The sequence below is a fragment of the Schistocerca piceifrons genome, chromosome 10 (assembly GCF_021461385.2).
Source record: "Schistocerca piceifrons isolate TAMUIC-IGC-003096 chromosome 10, iqSchPice1.1, whole genome shotgun sequence".
Classification (NCBI taxonomy): Eukaryota; Metazoa; Arthropoda; class Insecta; order Orthoptera; family Acrididae; genus Schistocerca; species Schistocerca piceifrons.
The window spans coordinates 124,946,841-124,966,929 of record NC_060147.1 but is presented as its reverse complement, the minus strand read 5'-3'; positions in this window follow the sequence as shown (position 1 = coordinate 124,966,929).

The following is a 20,089-nucleotide window of genomic DNA, read 5'->3' as shown; positions in this document are numbered from 1 at the left end:
CTCGCTTCAGACCTGCTACCGATTCGCTTCACTTCTCGCTTGCTACTGGCTTCCTACGAACGCTAAAGTGCGGTCTCTCCTGCCAACAATGCTTTCTGGTGCAGACAATCCCTGCTACCATTACAAAATGTATCAATGCGCGGTCTTTCCCGCTCTTTTCTTAAAATGTATCCACGCGCGGTCTCTCCCGCCCTTTTTAAAATTATATCAATGTGCTGCCTTTCTTGCCAACAATACTCTGGTGCAGACATTCCCTGCTACCACAATTATTTCCAACATGACAAATATTAATTATTCCTACTTAATCCTATTAATAAAATATAAACAGCTTTCATAAATTGAGGTCTGACAATAGACAATAGAAAGATGCACGTCTTACACAAGTAACCTCATTCTAAAATACTGGATGACTATAGTATGTGTATTCTTGCGTAGTGGGCTACACTGCTCTTTTACCCCCACCCCTTGGACAGATAAGTCGTTGTAAACAACAGTGATTTTTTCCACACAGTAAATGATATGTGTACCAAGTTTCGTTCAAAGAGGTCCAGTGGTTTAGGAGGAGACGTGTAACACACACACACGATGTTTCCGTAAGAGTGTGGAAAAATTCAACAGTACGTAAAGGATGCTCCATTGAACAGTTTAAGTTGGGGTCAGAGAGGACAGCGTAAGGAGATAATACGAATAAAATCGCATTACTATGCATTTTTTAATTTACATGAGTTAGAGTTAACTCCAAATACCATCATTGACACAATGAACATGTAAGTTGTACTGCATCTTAGAAAAAGTGCTGAAACTGACGGCCATCAAGCTCAATGCAAGCATGACATCCGTGAACAAGATTCTAACGCACCCTGACAAATATCCCTGGTGCGTTTCGAATCATATCACAGGTGGGTGCAATTTTGTTAGCTAATTCCATTTACTCTTGCAGTGGGGTCTCATACACAGGTGATTTTAGATATCCCCATAGGAAATAATCAAGTGGATTCGGGTCATGTGACCTCACAGTCCATGGGATAGGACCTCCACTTCCAGTCCAGAGACCAGGAAGTACTGTACCAGTAATGGTCCATCGTATTGTACTGTACGTCTCTGAATAGCGTTGACTAACGAATGGGTGTGTCGTTTATTCATAGGACTGCTACAGTCGCAGGTTCAAATCCTGCCTCGGGCACGGATGTGTGTGATGTCCTTCGGTTAGTTAGGTTTAAGTAGTTCTAAGTTCTAGGGGACTGATGACTTCAGAAGTTAAGTCCCATAGAGCTCAGAGCCATTTGAACCATTTGAAAACCAGATCTGTACACAAACTACGAGGTGCATTCAAGTTCTAAGGCCTCCGATTTATTTTCAAATTAACTACTCACCCGAAATCGATGAAACTGTCGTTACTTCTCGACGTAATCGCCCTGCAGACGTACACATTTTTCACAACGCTGACGCCACGATTCCATGGCAGCAGTGAAGGCTTCTTTAGGAGTCTGTTTTGACCAATGGAAAATCGCTGAGGCGATAGCAGCACGGCTGGTGAATGTGCGGCCACGGAGAGTGTCTTTCATTGTTGGAAGAAGCAAAAAGTCACTAGGAGCCAGGTCAGGTGAGTAGGGAGCATGAGGAATCACTTCAAAGTTGTTATCACGAAGAAACTGTTGCGTAACGTTAGCTCGATGTGCGGGTGCGTTTGTCTTGGTGAAACAGCACACCCACAGCCCTTCCCGGACGTTTTTGTTGCAGTGCAGGGAGGAATTTGTTCTTCAAAACATTTTCGTAGGATGCACCTGTTACCGTAGTGCCCTTTGGAACGCAATGGGTAAGGATTACGCCCTCGCTGTCCCAGAACATGGACACCATCATTTTTTCAGCACTGGCGGTTACCCGAAATTCTTTTGGTGGCGGTGAATCTGTGTGCTTCCATTGAACTGACTGGCGCTTTGTTTCTGGATTGAAAAATGGCATCCACGTGTCATCCATTGTCACAACCGACGAAAGGAAAGTCCCATTCATGCTGTCATTGCGTGTCAACATTGCTTGGCAACATGCCACACGGGCAGCCATGTGGTCGTCCGTCAGAAATAGTGGCACCCACCTGGATGACACTTTTCGCATTTTCAGGTCGTCATGCAGGATTGTGTGCACAGAACCCACAGAAATGCCAACTCTGGAGGCGATCTGTTCAACATTCGGCGATCCCCCAAAACAATTCTCTCCACTTTCTCTATCATGTCGTCAGACCGGCTTGTGCGAGCCCGAGGTTGTTTCGGTTTGTTGTCATACGATGTTCTGCCTTCATTAAACTGTCGCACCCACGAATGCACTTTCGACACATCCATAACTCCATCTCCACATGTCTCCTTCAACTGTCGATGAAGTTCAATTGGTTTCACACCACGCAAATTCAGAAAACGAATGATTGCATGCTGTTCAAGTAAGGAAAATGTCGCCATTTTAAGTATTTAAAACAGTTCTCATTCTCGCCGCTGGCGGTAAAATTCCATCTGCCGTACGGTGCTGCCATCTCTGGGACGTGTTGACAATGAAAGCGGCCTCATTTTAAAACAATGTGCATGTTTCTATCTCTTTCCAGTCTGGAGAAAAAATATCGCAGGCCTTATAACTTGAATGCACCTTGTATTACTCTCAAGATTCAACAGCAAACATTTTCTATAAACAAGCAATTACTCATTTTATGTTATGGAATATTAATTAATATTTATAATTGTTGTTGACGTTAATTCAAGAAATTTTAGATGTATACGATGGTGCTCGTTATCATTATTTTCATTAAACACATTCTCTGGCTTGGGTTCAAAATGGTTCAAATGGCACTGAGCACAATGAGACTTAAGTTCCAAGGCCATCAGTCCCCTAGAACGTAGAACTACTTAAACCTAACTAACCCAAGGACAGCACACACATCCATGTGCCCGAGGCATGATTCGAACTTGTGACCGTAGCGGTCGCGCGGTTCCAGACTACAGCACCTAGAACCGCTCAGCCACCCCGGCCGGCTCTGGCTTGGGATTCAGATAAAACCGCAGATTCACGTCCTATTACACACTACTGCTCCTACGTACATGAAGTAGACAGTAAATTATGTTGGCAATCCTAGATAACACTTGACCAGAGCAGAGTAATAAAATTAGGGCCTATGCTTTGTTCTTGGGGCTCACATGGAAAAACCTGATAAATTGGTGAGAAAACTTTTCGTGAACTGTTCGCATATACAGCGTGGGCCTACAGATATAGATGCAGATGATTCACCATACGATCAACAGTTGTAAGCAGCATGGACACAGTCTCTCAATCGATGGTTGCATCATTTACACCCTTATGGTCCTCGGCGCGTCGGTTGTAATGCTTTGTAATAACAGTACAATAGTTATTATAATACAAAATTCAACATGCCCAATATTAAAATATCTGTTTCGTACCTTTGCAAGTAACTGTCTCCTCATTACAAACACTCAAACAATATTTCTTTGGGTCAGGGGCAGATCATTCTCAGAGGGGGATAAAATAAATCCCTAGTTAATTAAAATAATGGCGCTGACTAATAATCTCCATTTGAATGTGTTAAATTAAAGTTCACCCTACACACGATTTTAAAAGCTTCAGTTCTCCAACAGTTTTTAGAGTTTCAAGGAATAAACGTTTAGCATCGCTCGCTACTATTTTTCACGCACGGAATTAAATCAAATTGTTCAATGCTAAGCTTCTATCAATAATGACTGCAAAATACTATCGCTTCAGTAAAATTCAAATTGGGAATCACAAGAGGATAAATGCAGAACCGCATTGGTGCGTATATTCTGAAAAACACAAATGACACGTAATGCGCCGTTAATTCTCTCACTATACTATCAATAATTCAGTATAAGTTAATTTGAATGATAAACGGAGCAAAATCTTGGCCTGGCGCAGTGTAAGTGGATTACGCCGGTCAACCGAAAATCCCATTTCAGCGACCCTGTGAACATCGTTCCAAATTATTTTTAATGTTCACCAGCAGCGGCGTCCGCTGTTCTTCGACTGCCGGTGTATTGTTGCCCTACTGCCGCTGCTCTCGCAAACTCTTGCTAGGTGACGTCACACTCCCCAGCACTTCTGGACTCCAGAATGAGTTTTTCACTCTGCATTGGTGTTAACTGACCGGCCAGTGTCCAATATTTTCTCGAGTTCGGGGTCTGGCCTGCCAGTTTACAAAGTGACGTACACAGATCGGTCAAAAAAATGGCTCTGAGCACTATGGGGCTTAACATCTGAGGTCATCATTCCCCTAGGACTGAGAACTACTTAAACCTAACCAACCTAAGGACATCACACACGTCCAAGCCCGTGGCCGGATTCGAACCTGCGACCGTAGCAGCCGCGCGGTTCCAGACTGTAGCGTCTAGAACCGCTTCGCCACCGCCGCCGGCAGATCGGCCAGAATTGGAAGATAAATACAGAGTGGATGAATACGTATAATTTCAAGCTGCATGCAATCTATTTATTTTATCAATCTCGCTTATAAAAAAGTATCAATTTTACACAATCTACTCACTTTATAAATCTTTTTTAATACAACCAGTATTCACTTACCACAAGTTACGCTCTTATGACGCTTGAATTTACACAATGTTTTCTTATTTCTGAATTTGCAGCGGTTTATGGCTTATATAGTATAGCAGTTGCGTAGATTCTATCCTTGGCCGCTGGTCAGTGACTGTAAAGCCGATATGGTTCGTAATGATTTTTGTTCTTTGGCCACGGATACCAGCGCAAGCAATTTCTCGTGCAGAATAGAGAACTCGTTTCTGGAATATACACTACCGCCCATTAAAATTGCTACACCACGAAGATCACGAGCTACAGACGCGAAATTTAACCGACAGGAAGGTAATGCTGTGATATGCAAATGATTAGCTTTCCAGAGCATTCACACAAGGTTGGCGCCGGTGGCGACACCTACAACGTGCTGACATGAGGAAAGTTTCCAACCGATTTCTTATACACAAACAGCAGTTCACCGGCGTTGCCTGGTGAAACGTTGTTGTGATGCCTCGTGTAAGGAGGAGAAATGCGTACCATCACGTTTCCGACTTTGATGAAGCTCGGATTGTAGCCCGTCGCGATTGAGGTTTATCGTATCGCGACATTGCTGCTCGCGTTGGTCGAGATCCAATGACTGTTAGCAGAATATGGAATCGGTGGGTTCAGGAGGGTAATACGGAACGCCGTGCTAGATCCCAACGGCCTCGTATCACTAGCAGTCGAGATGAGAGGCATCTTATCCGCATGGCTGTAACGGATCGTGCAGCCACGTCTCGATCCCTGAGTCAACAAATAGGGATGTTTGCAAAACAACAACCATCTGCACGAACAGTTCGACGACGTTTGCAGCAGCATAGACTATCAGCTCGGAGACCGTGGCTGCGGTTACCCTTGGCGCTGCATCACACACAGGAGCACCTGTGATGGTGTACTCGACGACGAACCTGCGTGCACGAATGGCAAAACGTCATTTTCTCGGATGAATCCAGGTTCTGTTTACAGCATCATGATGGTCAGATCCATGTTTGGTGACATCGCGGTGAACGCGCATTGGAAGCGTGTATTCGTCATCGCCATAATGACGTATCACCCAGCGTGATGGTATGGGGTGTATTTGGTTACACGTCTCGGTCACCTCATGTTCGCATTGACGGCACTTTGAACAGTGGACGTTACATTTCAGATGTGTTACGACTTGTGGTTCTACCTTTCATTCTATCCCTGCGAAACCCTACATTTCAGCAGGATAATGCACGACCGCATGTTGCAGGTCCTGTACAGGCCTTTCTGGATACAGAAAATATTCGTCTCCTGTCCTGGCCAGCACATTCTCCGGATCTCTCACCAATTGAAAACGTCTGGTCAATGGTGGCCGAGCAACTGGCTCATCACAATACGCCAGTCACTACTCTTGATGAACTGTGGTATCGTGTTGAAGCTGCATGGGCAGCTGTACCTGTACACGCGTATTAATGCCCAGGCGTATCAAGGTCGTTATTACGGCCAGAGGTGGTTGTTCTGGGTACTGATTTCTCAGGATGTATGCACCCAAATTGCGTGAAAATGTAATCACATGTCAGTTCTAGTATAATATATCTGTCCAATGAATACCCGTTTATCATCTGCATTTCTTCTTTGTGTAGCAATTTTAATGGCCAGTAGTGTAGTTGCTTAAGAACACCATGTTTTGTTCCCAGCTTGTAGAAAGTGCCTCCGACGTTCATGACAACTACGACAGTGCTTCTGGGATCTCCGCGTCCTCTGTCAATATATGGTATATGGATGCGAACATTGTCTGCAACTTTTGCAGATCGGAATTTTGCGTCTTTGCAACTTATGCTAGCAAGTTGTCGTGAGCTCCTGCCTTCTTCTTCCTGATTTATTTCTTATTACGAAGTAGTTTGAAAATAATTTTACCTGCATATTCTTCCTCTGCTTCATTACTTCCACCATAAATTGCATGCACATCTTCGCCGCAGTATATGCGATAATGAGATGCACGACACTCTTCTTCACAAACCACACGGGATATTTTCACCTTGTTGTTGTCAGGGAACAGGTCTCAACTTTCCGATGGTTCGACTTCCACAGCGACAGTTTTATTTTTAGCAGTAGTTCCTAAATTTACAGCATCATCCATTTCTTGATCGACTTTCTCAAGGGCTTCCTCTTTAACTATGTTATCAATAAATTCTTTAGGCAGATTCGAAGTACTCAGCCGTACTTTTGCTTTACATCCAAACATTGCCTCGTATGGCAACTGCTGAACTCCTTGATAAACTGGATGAATCGAAGACTCTCACCCAATGTCTTGAGTTATTTATCTGCATCCATGTCATTATCATGTTCTGTACATTCTGATTGGCCCGTTCGATGGAACGCTGACTTTGGCTGTGTCTGGATTTCCCATGTACCAGTTTCAGTTCAGGCCACATGTTATTTAGCCCATTTACAACTTTGTTCGAAAACTCTCTCCCATTATCTGACGGCAGCGCTCTTGGAACACCTATAGTGGTAAAGATGTGAAGCAAATGGTAAGCAGCTTTTTCTGCTCTTTTGATTTTCAGGAGGCGCGATACTATAAACTTGCTTAAATGATCTTGGTAATTGAGTATGAACAGGGCTACTGTTCATGTCTATCAGATTTACCTGGTATCTTGAATTAAAGACAGCTACGCTATATGTCAGAAGTGACGGAATCCTTGGCGCACTCACTCAGGAAACTTCGAATAATACATACACAGCGTTTCTCATTCGTAGCGTTGTTTTCAGCTGAGAAAAAAAAAATACAGTGCATTGCTTTTGTGGGGAACCCTCGTATATCTGCTGTAAGTAATCAACTGCAGAGGGTCACAGGTTATGTTGGCAACACTACATAAAACACAAACCACAACACATACTTGAAGTACAGCAAACAGAATACAGTGGTGTGCATAAAAGTGTGTTGTGAAAAACGTAAGAAGTGCATAGTGCAGCAGAACATCAGAAATGGCTCTGAGCATTATGGGACTTAACTCTGAGGTCATCAGTCCCCTAGAACTTAGAACTACTTAAACCTAACTAACATAAGGACATCACACACATCCATGCCCGAGGCAGGATTCGAACCTGCGACCGTAACGGTCGCCCACCAGCGACCGGCAGCAGAACATCCAAAAATTAGGCCAAAGTTATCAGTGACTAACACACAAAAACAACGATGTGCTAACAGATGGCATTTTCCGATGTAAGCGAGAAGTCAGCGGAAAAATCACCGTAAGTATAAACCAACCTGTTTTTCGATCTAAATGCAAATCAAAATGTAAATAACTTAATTACAGACCACTGATGATGCTTTAACTCAATAAAGCGAATCGCGTGTGGTGAAAAATCACGTATTTTTGTAGTTGCAACGACAGAACAAAAATACCCTCAAGAATTATAAAGCAACTATGACCAACAAATGAAGAAACTCATCGATATGGGCTTTCGGAGGCGAAGTCACACTCGTGTACCCTTGATGACTGCACGCCACGATGCTTTACGCTTCGTCTGGACCCGTCGACACCGACAATGGACTGTTGATGACTGGAGACATGTCGCCTGGTCGGACGAGCCGCGTTTCAAATCGTATCGAGCGTGACGTGAACGTATATGGAGATAACGTCATGAACCCATGGATCCTGCATGTCAGCAGGGGACTGTTCAAGCTGTTGGAGACTATGTAATGGTGTGAGGCGTGCTCAGTTGGAGTGATATGGGGACTCCTGATACGACTCTGATAAGTGGCATGTACGTAAGCATCCTGTTTGATCACTTGCATCCATTCATGTCCACTGTGCATTTCGACGGACTTGGAAAATTCCAGCAGGACAATGCAACACCCCACAAGTCCAGAACTGCTAAGGAGTGGCTCCAGGAACACTGTTCTGAGTTTAAACCCTTCCGCTGGCCAACACATGAACATTATTGATCATATCTGGGATGCCTTGCAGCGTGCTGTTCAGAAGAGATGTCCACCCCCTTGTTCTCTTACGGATTTATGGACAGCCCTGTAGGACTCATAGCGTCAGTTCCAGCACTACTTCAGACATTAGGCAGGTGTAACTGTGCCGTGTGCTCCTGCGATTTGATTGTTCCGGTGTAGTGTGTTCGATCTCTTTCGATTCGCTTTGCGGTGCGTGGGTTGGTGCGCCCTCTGCGATTCCGTGCGGGAAGACGAAAGGGAGTCTCGGGCAGAGAGAGAGAGAGAGAGAGAGAGAGAGAGACAGAGAGAGAGACGAGTGGGCCTGGGCGGAGCGACGCCGGAAGATCGCGGAAGTCGCGTCGGCAAGTGGTGTGAGTGAGGCAGTTGCATTGGGGTCGGCCGAGCAGCCGAACCGGAGGTGCTGCAGTGACTCGCTGTCGTTCGTTCTGTTTACGAGTTCAACCTTCCTCACGCTGTGGCTACGCGCTGGTGTTATTCTGGCGATCACCTTATTAGCGGCATTTGGATTAATATTGCTAAAGGTGAGCCGTTAGTTTGGTGCATCTTCATCTGGTGGAGTTACAGCGAGACTTCTTTCTGTCGTATTGTGGCTCGCGCTGCTGAGCAGTGTGTTCCCACGTCGCGTATCGAAATACTGACCCGTTCCCTGGTCGATTTACGTATGAACTGGAGTGCCCATGTGGACGTGTTTGCTTAAATTATTGATGAAGTGTTTCACAATACCCTTACTTGAGTGTCTTTAAATTGCATTTCAGTTCGTTACTGAACTTATGTCAGTTAAGGGACGCCCAATTTGTCACGCTAGTCAAGTAAAGTTTAAGTCTACTGCGACACCACTGTTTACCTGTTGGCCTACGCCTATTGATGGATTTCTGTGGTAAAATTCAAATGGAGGCACTGTCTTGTTAACTTGTCTGAACTGAATGTGCTTGCCTTGTAAAGCAGTTCATTATTGATTCTGAGTAATTTAATCAGTGGTAGGGCACTCCTTATTCTGGACCAGATTGTACTTGGCATTAATTGCATTGTCTTGCTAAATCGGTGTCCTACGTACGATATTGAGCAAGCAGTAAAGGAAACAAAAGAAAAGTTCGGAGTAGGTATTAAAATCCATGGAGAGGAAATAAAAACTTTGAAGTTCGCCGATGACATTGTAATTCTGTCAGAGACAGCAAAGGACTTGGAAGAGCAGGTGAACGGCATGGACAGTGTCTTGAAAGGAGGATATAAGATGAACATCAACAAAAGCAAAACGAGGATAATGGAATGTAGTCGAATTAAGTCGGGTGATGCTGAGGGAATTAGATTAGGAAATGAGACACTTAAAGTAGTAAAGGAGTTTTGCTATTTGGGGAGCAAAATAACTGATGATGGTCGAAGTAGAGAGGATATAAAATGTAGACTGGCAATGGCAAGGAAAGCGTTTCTGAAGAAGAGAAGTTTGTTAACATCGAGTATAGATTTAAGTGTCAGGAAGTCGTTTCTGAAAGTATTTTTATGGAGTGTAGCCATGTACAGATATGAAACGTGGACGATAGAATAGTTTAGACAAGAAGAGAATAGAAGCTTTCGAAATGTGGTGCTACAGAAGAATGCTGAAGATTAGCTGGGTAGATCACATAACTGATGAGGAGGTATTGAATAGAATTGGGGAAGAGTTTGTGGCACAACTTGACTAGAAGAAGGAATCGGTTGGTAGGACATGTTCTGAGGCACCAAGGGATCACCAATTTAGTACTGGAGGGCAGCGTGGAGGGTAAAAACCGTTGAGGGAGACCAAGAGATGAATTCACTAAGCAGATTCAGAAGGATGTAGGCTGCAGTAGGTACTGGGAGATGAAGAGGCTTGCACAGGATAGAGTAGCATGGAGAGCTGCGTCAAACCAGTCTCAGGACTGAAGAACACAACAACAACAACAACTTAAGATTATGACGTAAGCGCCATTGTGGGTAATATTTACCATTTAACTATATGAGTTGGTTCTGTGAATCATTGTGGCACACAAGGTCACATAAGACAGTGCTGTAGTGGGCAGATATTGCTGTACGTGCCGCGCGGGATTAGCTATGCTGTCTGGGGCCCTGCAGTCATGGACTATGCGGCTGGTCCCGGCGGAGGTTCGAGTTCTCCCTTGGGCATGGTGTGTGTGTTTGTCCTTAGGATAATTTAGGTTAAGTAGTGTGTAAGCTTAGGCTCTGGCTCTGAGCACTATGGGACTTAACATCTATGGTCATCAGTCCCCTAGAACTTAGAACTACTTAGACCTAACTAACCTAGGGACATCACACACATCCATGCCCGAGGCAGGATTCGAACCTGCGACCGTAGCGGTCGCGCGGCTCCAGACTGAAGCGCCTAGAGTCGCTCGGCCACACCGGCCGGCTGTTAGCAGTCCAATGTTGTCGTAACGACATCACACAACACCCAGTCATCACGAGGCAGAGAAAATCCCTGACCCCGCCGGGAATCGAACCCGGGAACCCGGGCGCGGGAAGGTGTAAGCTTAGGGACTGAAGACCTTAGCAGCAAAGTCCCATAAGATTTCACACACATTTGAACATTGCTATACGTCGGTGATATTATTTACTGTAAGCCATTGTGCCCATTAGGTTATGTAAGGCTTAGATACAGTAACCAGTTTGGTAATTTTCTGTGTTTCGTAATAACATTTTACAAGCATTATAATTTTGTGAAAGGTTTAAATCTGATATTTGCAGATTGTTTGATGTTAGACACTTTGTTGATGATTCCTGATAAATCAGCTGACGTACATTTAAATTGAACAAGTTATATGTCAATATGTAGTTACCAGTACCTTGCACGACTTTTCTTGCGCAATAAATTAAAATTTATATTCTACCCTCAATTTGTTGCTCAGCCTTCCACTCCAGCAGCCCCTGTATCCTGCTCTCAACAATATTAGTAACAGTTTCTTTGGCTCTTCCGTGTATTTTCTCCGCCCTGTGGTAACAAAGCCATTTTGATGTTTGTTGCACACCACCTTTATGGAGTAGCTACTTTCTAATATTCTGCGTGGTGTCTGTCGTTCTATGTCGTGTCTCCCTACCACTTTCGCACAACGACACTCTGAGCGTGTTTTTTAGCGAATTGACTAGTTTGAATCTTGGACCTTTTGCTGGTAAGGAGACGCCAGACCACACATGACATGTAGAGTTCAGAAGAGTTCAGTGAGACTAGCGATAATGTAACCAAATACGTAATGATTTCAGCGTCAGCTCCACTGCACTCCCTGTAAAAGAGTCTTAATGCTAACTAAATTTAGTGGAAGGGGTTCAAGGCTTTCCTATTTTCAGTTAGCTGGTAAAATAACATCGAAAATGCAGTTAAGTTTACCACTGGAAATTTTCTTCTACTCACAAAACATTGTTTATAAATTGCACTATTGATAATAGGAAATGTTTTAATACAGGATGATAAAAACCAACTCCGTTCAACAAAAATGTGAACGAATATTCCCTGAATGGGTTTCCAAGTCCTACAATGGATCGAAGGATGACCTATGCCATATCACATCTATAATCTAGGTTTAAATTAAGTTTCACAAAAGAGAAAACTATGAAAATGGTCTACAGTGACCCTAAATTATCTTTAATTACTTATCTAACTTGTCGTAAATTACAGTGGCTGATGTGGCTTCTCAATAATTATATAACAGAAAAATCATCGCGTGAATACCATGAGCTTCAATTGACGATCGACACTAATATTACGTAAAAAGGGGATGTAACAGATGAGACTTCTGCAGTTCTGAGTGAAGCCTTATGCGCTCAAAAATGCGGCATCGCGTGCATTCATTACCTTGTTGGTGTTTAGGCAGTGTCAGGGGGCGGTGTGCGGCGCAGCTCCACGCATCTCACCGTCTCGGAAGCAACTCTCCCCTAACTTCTCCTTACTACAATTTACCGAAGTTGGATTAAAAGAAAACTATCTGGCTGTGTTTTCATCTGACCAATCAGGGTCTCAATGTTAACCTTAAGCTCTGCCTACAAAAATTCTGTCAATCCAATGAGAAACGTTATACTTTCCGTGGTGGGGCAATGTTTTTAAAGTTTGCAACGTAGCAGAGACGTGAAAAAGTCTCACTTTAAAACTTGCGGCTGGTATGGCCCTTTTAGTGTTATCGTAAGATCTATACTGTTCTTCTGGAGAGCTCTACCTTTTAACATGGGCTGGGGGGTGGTCCTGGTGGTTAGCTGGCGACGTGGGTGTCCGTCCCTTATCGTAGGGCCTTCTAGCTTAACACGGTTCAGCTCTCGGCTTCTGTTCTCGTTTCTCCCCTCGGTACTGCGTCTGTCTCGCGGCGGGAAGGTATGACATGCATTTAGGCATTCTTGTGTTAGTCTGTGGTATTCCATTTTCTCACTCGTTACTCGTATTACTTTGGTTAATTTAATGTCACGATTTATTCGCAGCTATGTGACATACTACTGGATTTGCTTATCGTGTCAGGGTTTTCATGGAAGGTGTTGGATTTGCCTGACACCTTACAACTTTAATGGCCAGTGACGTAGAAGAAATGCCCTTTTCAGCCAAGTGTATCGCTGACAGTTGGTTAGTTCGCGTTCGCTGGTACACCTGATCGTCTGATCCAAAGCTGCGCACCCTGTCCGCCATTGTTGGCGCGGCTAAACTTGCCGTCCTACGAGTAGCGGCCAGGATTTCCCCGATTATTGGACACAATGGCCGCAGGTGCCAATTAGCGGTGGTGGATTTGTGTAGCGCCGGCCGGCCGCCCCCGCCACAATGGCTCTACATACTCCCGCCGGGATTACACTGCCTCTGCTGTAGGGATCACCACGGCGACCCATTATTAAGCGCGAGAGTGGTATCGGGGGGAGGGGGCGAGCGGGAGATGGGGAGATTCCTAGAGCAGTATGCCGTACCACTGCAGTTAGCATTTCCTCTGAGGACAGCATCTCTAGCGACCTATCAAACAACATTTAAAATACGACACGTTACTGAGAGCATATATCATATCCGTGGTCCGGCAGGATATTCCCGCTATAACAGAGACAGTGAGGGGAATTTAAATCTCTCCTTCTGTCGCAGACATAAATCTCACAGAAGAAGAGGAAAAGTAACATAACTGCCTTTTGAGCTATTATACTGCTGATATGGCGCGAATATTTGGCGAGTGATTTAGGGGGGACGATCTCGGAAAACACACCTTCTTTACAGGATCCTCCAAAACCACAATTTTGAAGATATGGCAAAGTAATTTTGTACCACGCTTTACATGAAATTGACATATTTACTGTTAAGTTCCTTGAGTTTTATATATTCAACTTCTAACAACCCTACCACAACAAAGGTCAAAAATTAATTATAATTGTAGTATTGCTCGCGCTATAAAAATATTGCATTTTAGGGCAACAACAACGTTATATTATGTGGGAGGTGTCATTAGAGCACAGTTAATAAAGTCATTTCATGAAATAATGGATAAACTAGGCACTCATCTTTTCGTGTTTCCCACGCTGGTCTCGTTGAGAACTCATGGCTCAATCGTCGAAAATCTAAATGGTAATGATGATTCCAAGTTCGGATGCAAAGAGGCCTAGGTATTATTCGGCGATATTCAAAGGTTTTATAGATGTGTTTCATAAACTATTCTTGAAGATTAAACTTTTGCAAGTTAACAGAATGGTGATGTAAAAAAAAGTAATCAGCACTCCGAATTTAAGTTACACTTCTTTTTTATTACTTTTGTTGCAATATCACGTAACTCACAAAACATCACTTCACACTATAAAATATACTTGAAAATATCTTCCTCACTGTTAAAGTTCACATTTCATAAACTGACTACAATTTGCGTCTTTTTAACATGACGACCAAGACTTGACTCTCTCTAATAACCGCTTACGACCGAAAAATCAGAGTTACAAGTACGACAAAGATCATAGTGACAAAAGAAAGAATACACGTAAGAATAATATCATTGCAACATAAACCTATCGATGTATCAAAGTACCTCTACGTCAATCAAATCAAATCTGAATGTTGTCTCAGAATATGTTAACTACTTTACAGAACCACAGTAGAATATTGCTGGTATCGAGAGGTTGAGGTGAGGGGCCGTAATGGTTACGTAATTCAAGAGCCATTACAAACTTTTTATGGAATTAAAAGCATTATTTTCAAAAAGTAATACATGTACCTTTTCCCCAGAAACAATTTTTGAGGTTTCTAATAAATTTTCCCTGTGTAATCCCCTTGCATACAGTAAACTCCTCTCATGACCTTTTTTTTTAATATATCGAATAGGAGAATTTTAGTAGTTTTTAAATTATAATTCTGTAAGTATAACATAAAATTAATGCAAAATTCCAAGCACTTTGCCCGATATCTCAACTTACACTCAGGATTTCAAAATTTACTCTCGAGACAATACAGGGTGAACCAGAAGTCCACGGACAAACTTTCGGAGGTGATAGTATGGACGAAAAGATGATAAAATGTCTAGCAGACATGCGCTCTAAAATGCATACTTTAAGAGGTATGGCCACTTGTTCATCTTTGATACTGTGAAACACATCTCTTCCGTTTAAAAGCTCTTTGCTTTACGTATTTTGGGAGGTGGTAGTGTAGACCAAAGCAAGAAGAATATGTCCAGTAAACATGGGCTCCAAAATGCATACCTTAAGTGCTACGGACACTTCAGTAGAAAATATATGTTTCACAGCAGCAAAGATGAACAAGTGCTCATATCTCTTAACGTATGCACTTTGGAGCCCATATCTACTAGTCTTTTTTGTCTTTTATTGGTCCAGTCTTCCACTTTTCCAAACATGAAAAGCAAAGAAACTTCAGTAGAGGAGACGTGTTTCGCAGTAGCGAAGATGAACAAGTGTCTGTAAATATAAAGGTATGGATTTTGTAGCCAACGGTTACCAGACCTCTTTTCTTCTTTTTGTTCATGAAGTTTGTCGGTGTACTTATGGTTCACCCAGAATTTTATGCATTCACAGGAATAAGTGTACAAAATTTCATGATTTTGACCTTCATAATTCTGAGAAAAAGGTACATAAACTTAAGAAGACATAATTTTCAGGAAATACAATTTAAAGCTCACCCTAACTTTTTTTCTTATGCCACCTCCTCAGAAGGCCCCAGACTTGTACTCAGTGTCCTCTTTCCCTTCAAGGATTCTCTTTTGGTTTCTTGTTTTCTGCCTTATTGCCTTTACGAGGTCATGAACTGACTTTTCAGTTGCAGAGACGCGCTGTAAATCCATTTTTCTCAAGATGTTTTGACTGAAATTTCTTATCTTAAAGACCATTCTCTCTAGTACCTTCACTCTCCCTTTGTTACCATAATTAAATACAAGAACTGGATCATAATTTGCAATGCTGACAACAGAAGAAGGCGAAAAGTACAAAAAAAAAAAAAAAATCTGCTCCTTCACAAGCAAAGTAGTTGGTTTTCTTAGATACAGAACAGAGTCTCAGATGATCAACAAAACCAAACAGTATATATGACAGTCTTCTAGATGTTCTGTGCAAATATGCTTGAAAGTAATCCACAGAATCATTTTTCACCGAGCTAGTACTGAAAGGTTTTCTTCGAAAGGTGGGCATGGCAGGAAGGTCGCATCACAGATTTCATTAGTTTTCAGTCAATTCAGATTCGATTTCCTTGTTGAAACTATGGGAACTTATTGTCCATGAGTTTGAAAATTGGTATTTTCGCTCAGTTTCATGAATGTCCCCTCTTAAGTTCCCATACTGCACACAAAGAATAAAGACACCATTATATTCTCTTTTATATATATATATATATATATATATATATATATATATATATATATATGTATATATACACTCCTGGAAATTGAAATAAGAACACCGTGAATTCATTGTCCCAGGAAGGGGAAACTTTATTGACACATTCCTGGGGTCAGATACATCACATGATCACACTGACAGAACCACAGGCACATAGACACAGGCAACAGAGCATGCACAATGTCGGCACTATTACAGTGTATATCCACCTTTCGCAGCAATGCAGGCTGCTATTCTCCCACGGAGACGATCGTAGAGATGCTGGATGTAGTCCTGTGGAACGGCTTGCCATGCCATTTCCCCCTGGCGCCTCAGTTGGACCAGCGTTCGTGCTGGACATGCAGACCGCGTGAGACGACGCTTCATCCAGTCCCAAACATGCTCAATGGGGGACAGATCCGGAGATCTTGCTGGCCAGGGTAGTTGACTTACACCTTCTAGAGTACGTTGGGTGGCACGGGATACATGCGGACGTGCACTGTCCTGTTGGAACAGCAAGTTCCCTTGCCGGTCTAGGAATGGTAGAACGATGGGTTCGATGACGGTTTGGATGTACCGTGCACTATTCAGTGTCCCCTCGACGATCACCAGTGGTGTACGGCCAGTGTAGGAGATCGCTCCCCACACCATGATGCCGGGTGTTGGCCCTGTGTGCCCCGGTCGTATGCAGTCCTGATTGTGGCGCTCACCTGCACGGCGCCAAACACGCATACGACCATCATTGGCACCAAGGCAGAAGCGACTCTCATCGCTGAAGACGACACGTCTCCATTCGTCCCTCCATTCACGCCTGTCGCGACACCACTGGAGGCGGGCTGCACGATGTTGGGGCGTGAGCGGAAGACGGCCTAACGGTGTGCGGGACCGTAGCCCAGCTTCATGGAGACGGTTGCGGATGGTCCTCGCCGATACCCCAGGAGCAACAGTGTCCCTAATTTGCTGGGAAGTGGCGGTGCGGTCCCCTACGGCACTGCGTAGGATCCTACGGTCTTGGCGTGCATCCGTGCGTCGCTGCGGTCCGGTCCCAGGTCGACGGGCACGTGCACCTTCCGCCGACCACTGGCGACAACATCGATGTACTGTGGAGACCTCACGCCCCACGTGTTGAGCAATTCGGCGGTACGTCCACCCGGCCTCCCGCATGCCCACTATACGCCCTCGCTCAAAGTCCGTCAACTGCACATACGGTTCACGTCCACGCTGTCGCGGCATGCTACCAGTGTTAAAGACTGCGATGGAGCTCCGTATGCCACGGCAAACTGGCTGTCTACATTTGTTAGGAAAAAGGGGTTTCCAAGGCCATGGCATGTACACTGTGTTGCACAAGAGACGTGTTGTGGGAGTAGTGCCTGCCTCCTTTATCGAGCTATTTTACAGTCGCTACATGTGTGGACTGGCATTCCTGAGGGAGACAGGGGCAGGAGAGGATTGTTGGGATGAGAAGAGAGTAGGAGGGGAATGAAAGGGAGAGAGGGGGCATGAGGAGATGGTAAAAGAGAGAGGGAGAGGGAGGAGGAGGTTGACAGAGAGAGGGGGACGGAGGACATGGACAGAGAGAGGGCAGGGAAGAGAATATGGACTGAAAGGTGGAAGGATGACAGACAGAGAGGTAAGGAGGTGATGGGTAGACAGGGGTGGGGGGAGACAGACCAAGAGATGTGTACAATAGATCGACATATATGTACCCCAGTGAAGCATGAAGCAGTGGGGGATGCGATATATATATATATATATATATATATATATATATATATATATATATATATATATATATATTTTACACTCATGCTCATAAATTGAGGAGAACTGCAGAATGTGGTGCCACATACCGTGGCACAACAAAACTGGCGATAATAGCATTGGCACATAGGGAACACACAAGACACAGATGTCTAAGTCCACAGTGTTGGTGATAAGTTGAGAAATTGGTGATAAGTTGAGAAAACCGTCCCGAAACACATGTGCTACAAAATGCACCTGTTTCCTGCGCATGTATCCTGACTTCAGTATGGGATACGATCACCATGAACTTGTACACAGGCCGCACAACGGGTTGGCATACTCTGGATCAGGTGGTCCAGCGGCTGCTGGGGTATAGCCTCCCATTCTTGCACCAGTGCATGTCGGATCTCCTGAAGTGTCCTAGGGACTTGAAGACGTGCAGCGATATGTCGATCGAGAGCATCCCAGACATGCTCGATGGGGCTCAGGTCAGGAGAACAGGCAGGCCACTCCATTCGCCTGATATCTTCTGTTTCAACGTACTCCCCATGATGGCAGATAAGTGGGGCCGTGCATTATCACCCATCAGGAGGAAGGTGGGAGCCACTGCACCCCTGAAAAGGTGGACATATTGGTGCAAAATGACGTTCCAATACACCTGACCTGTTACAGTTCCTCTGTGAAAGAGATGCAGGGATGTACGTGCACCAATCATAATCCCATCCGACACCATCAAACCATGACCTCCATACAGGTCCCTTTCAAGGACATTAAGGGGTTGTTATCTAGTTCCTGATTCACGCCAGATGAGAACACAGTGAGACTCAATGTTCAGACTCGTCTGTGAACGTAACTGGGGACCACTGTTCCAATGACCATGTACTGTGTTTTTGACACCAGGCTATACGGGCTCTCCTGTGACCAGGGGTCATTGGAATGCACCTTGCAGGTCTCCAGGCGAATAAACCATGTCTGTTCAGTCGTCTGTAGAGTGGAGACAAGTGTTCCAGTGGCTGCGGTAATGTCCCGAGCAAGGCTACCTGCAGTACTCCGTGGCCGTCTGCGGGCAGTGATGGTGAGATATCGGTCTTCTTGTGGACGTCCCGTACTGTAGCGCCTGGACACGTTTCCTGTCTGCTGGAATCGTTGCCGTAATCTTGAGTTCACATTTTGTGGCACACGGAGGGCCCGTGCTACGACCTGCTCTGTTTGACCAGCCTCCAGTCGCCCTAGTATTCTACCCCTCATAACGTCATCAGAATGTGTCCTTTGAGCCATTTTCAACACACTGTCACCATTAGCACGCTGAAAATGTCTGCACACTTACTCTCTGCACCGTACTCTGACATGCACCAGCACATGTCTGCCTATATACATATTTTTTTTTTCAGCACATTCCCACACCTATGGGAGATAAGTGTTACTTACACTCACAATACTTCTATTCAGAGGGTAAGGAATACGTGTATCCAATGGCTTAGATCGCGAAAATATATAATCTACATCTACAACTACTTACATACTCTGCGAGACACTGTACGGTGCGTGATGGAGGGTACCCTGTACTACAATTAGTCATTTCCTCTCCTGAGAGCGAGCGAGCGAGCGAGGAAAAAACGACTGTTAGTTGCCTCTGTATGAGCACTAATTCCTCGTATCTTATCTTTGTGGTCCCTACACGAAATGTATGTTGGCGGCCGTAGGATCGTTCTGCTGTTACCTTCAAATACCGGTTTATACTTTGTCAGTAGTGGCCGGCCGCTGTGGCCGAGCGGTTCTAGGCGCTTCAGTCTGGAACCGCGCGACCGCTACGGTCGCAGGTTCGAATCCTGCCTCGGGCATGGATGTGTGTGATGTCCTTAGGTTATTTGGGTTTAAGTAGTTCTAAGCTGTAGGGGACTGATGACCTGAGCTGTTAAGTCCCATAGTGCTCAGAGCCGCATGTCAGTAGTGTTCTTCGAAATAAACATCTTCTTCCACCCAGGGATTCCCTCTTGGGCTCCCAAAGGATCTCTGTAACACTTGCATGCTGATCAAACCTACCAGTAACAA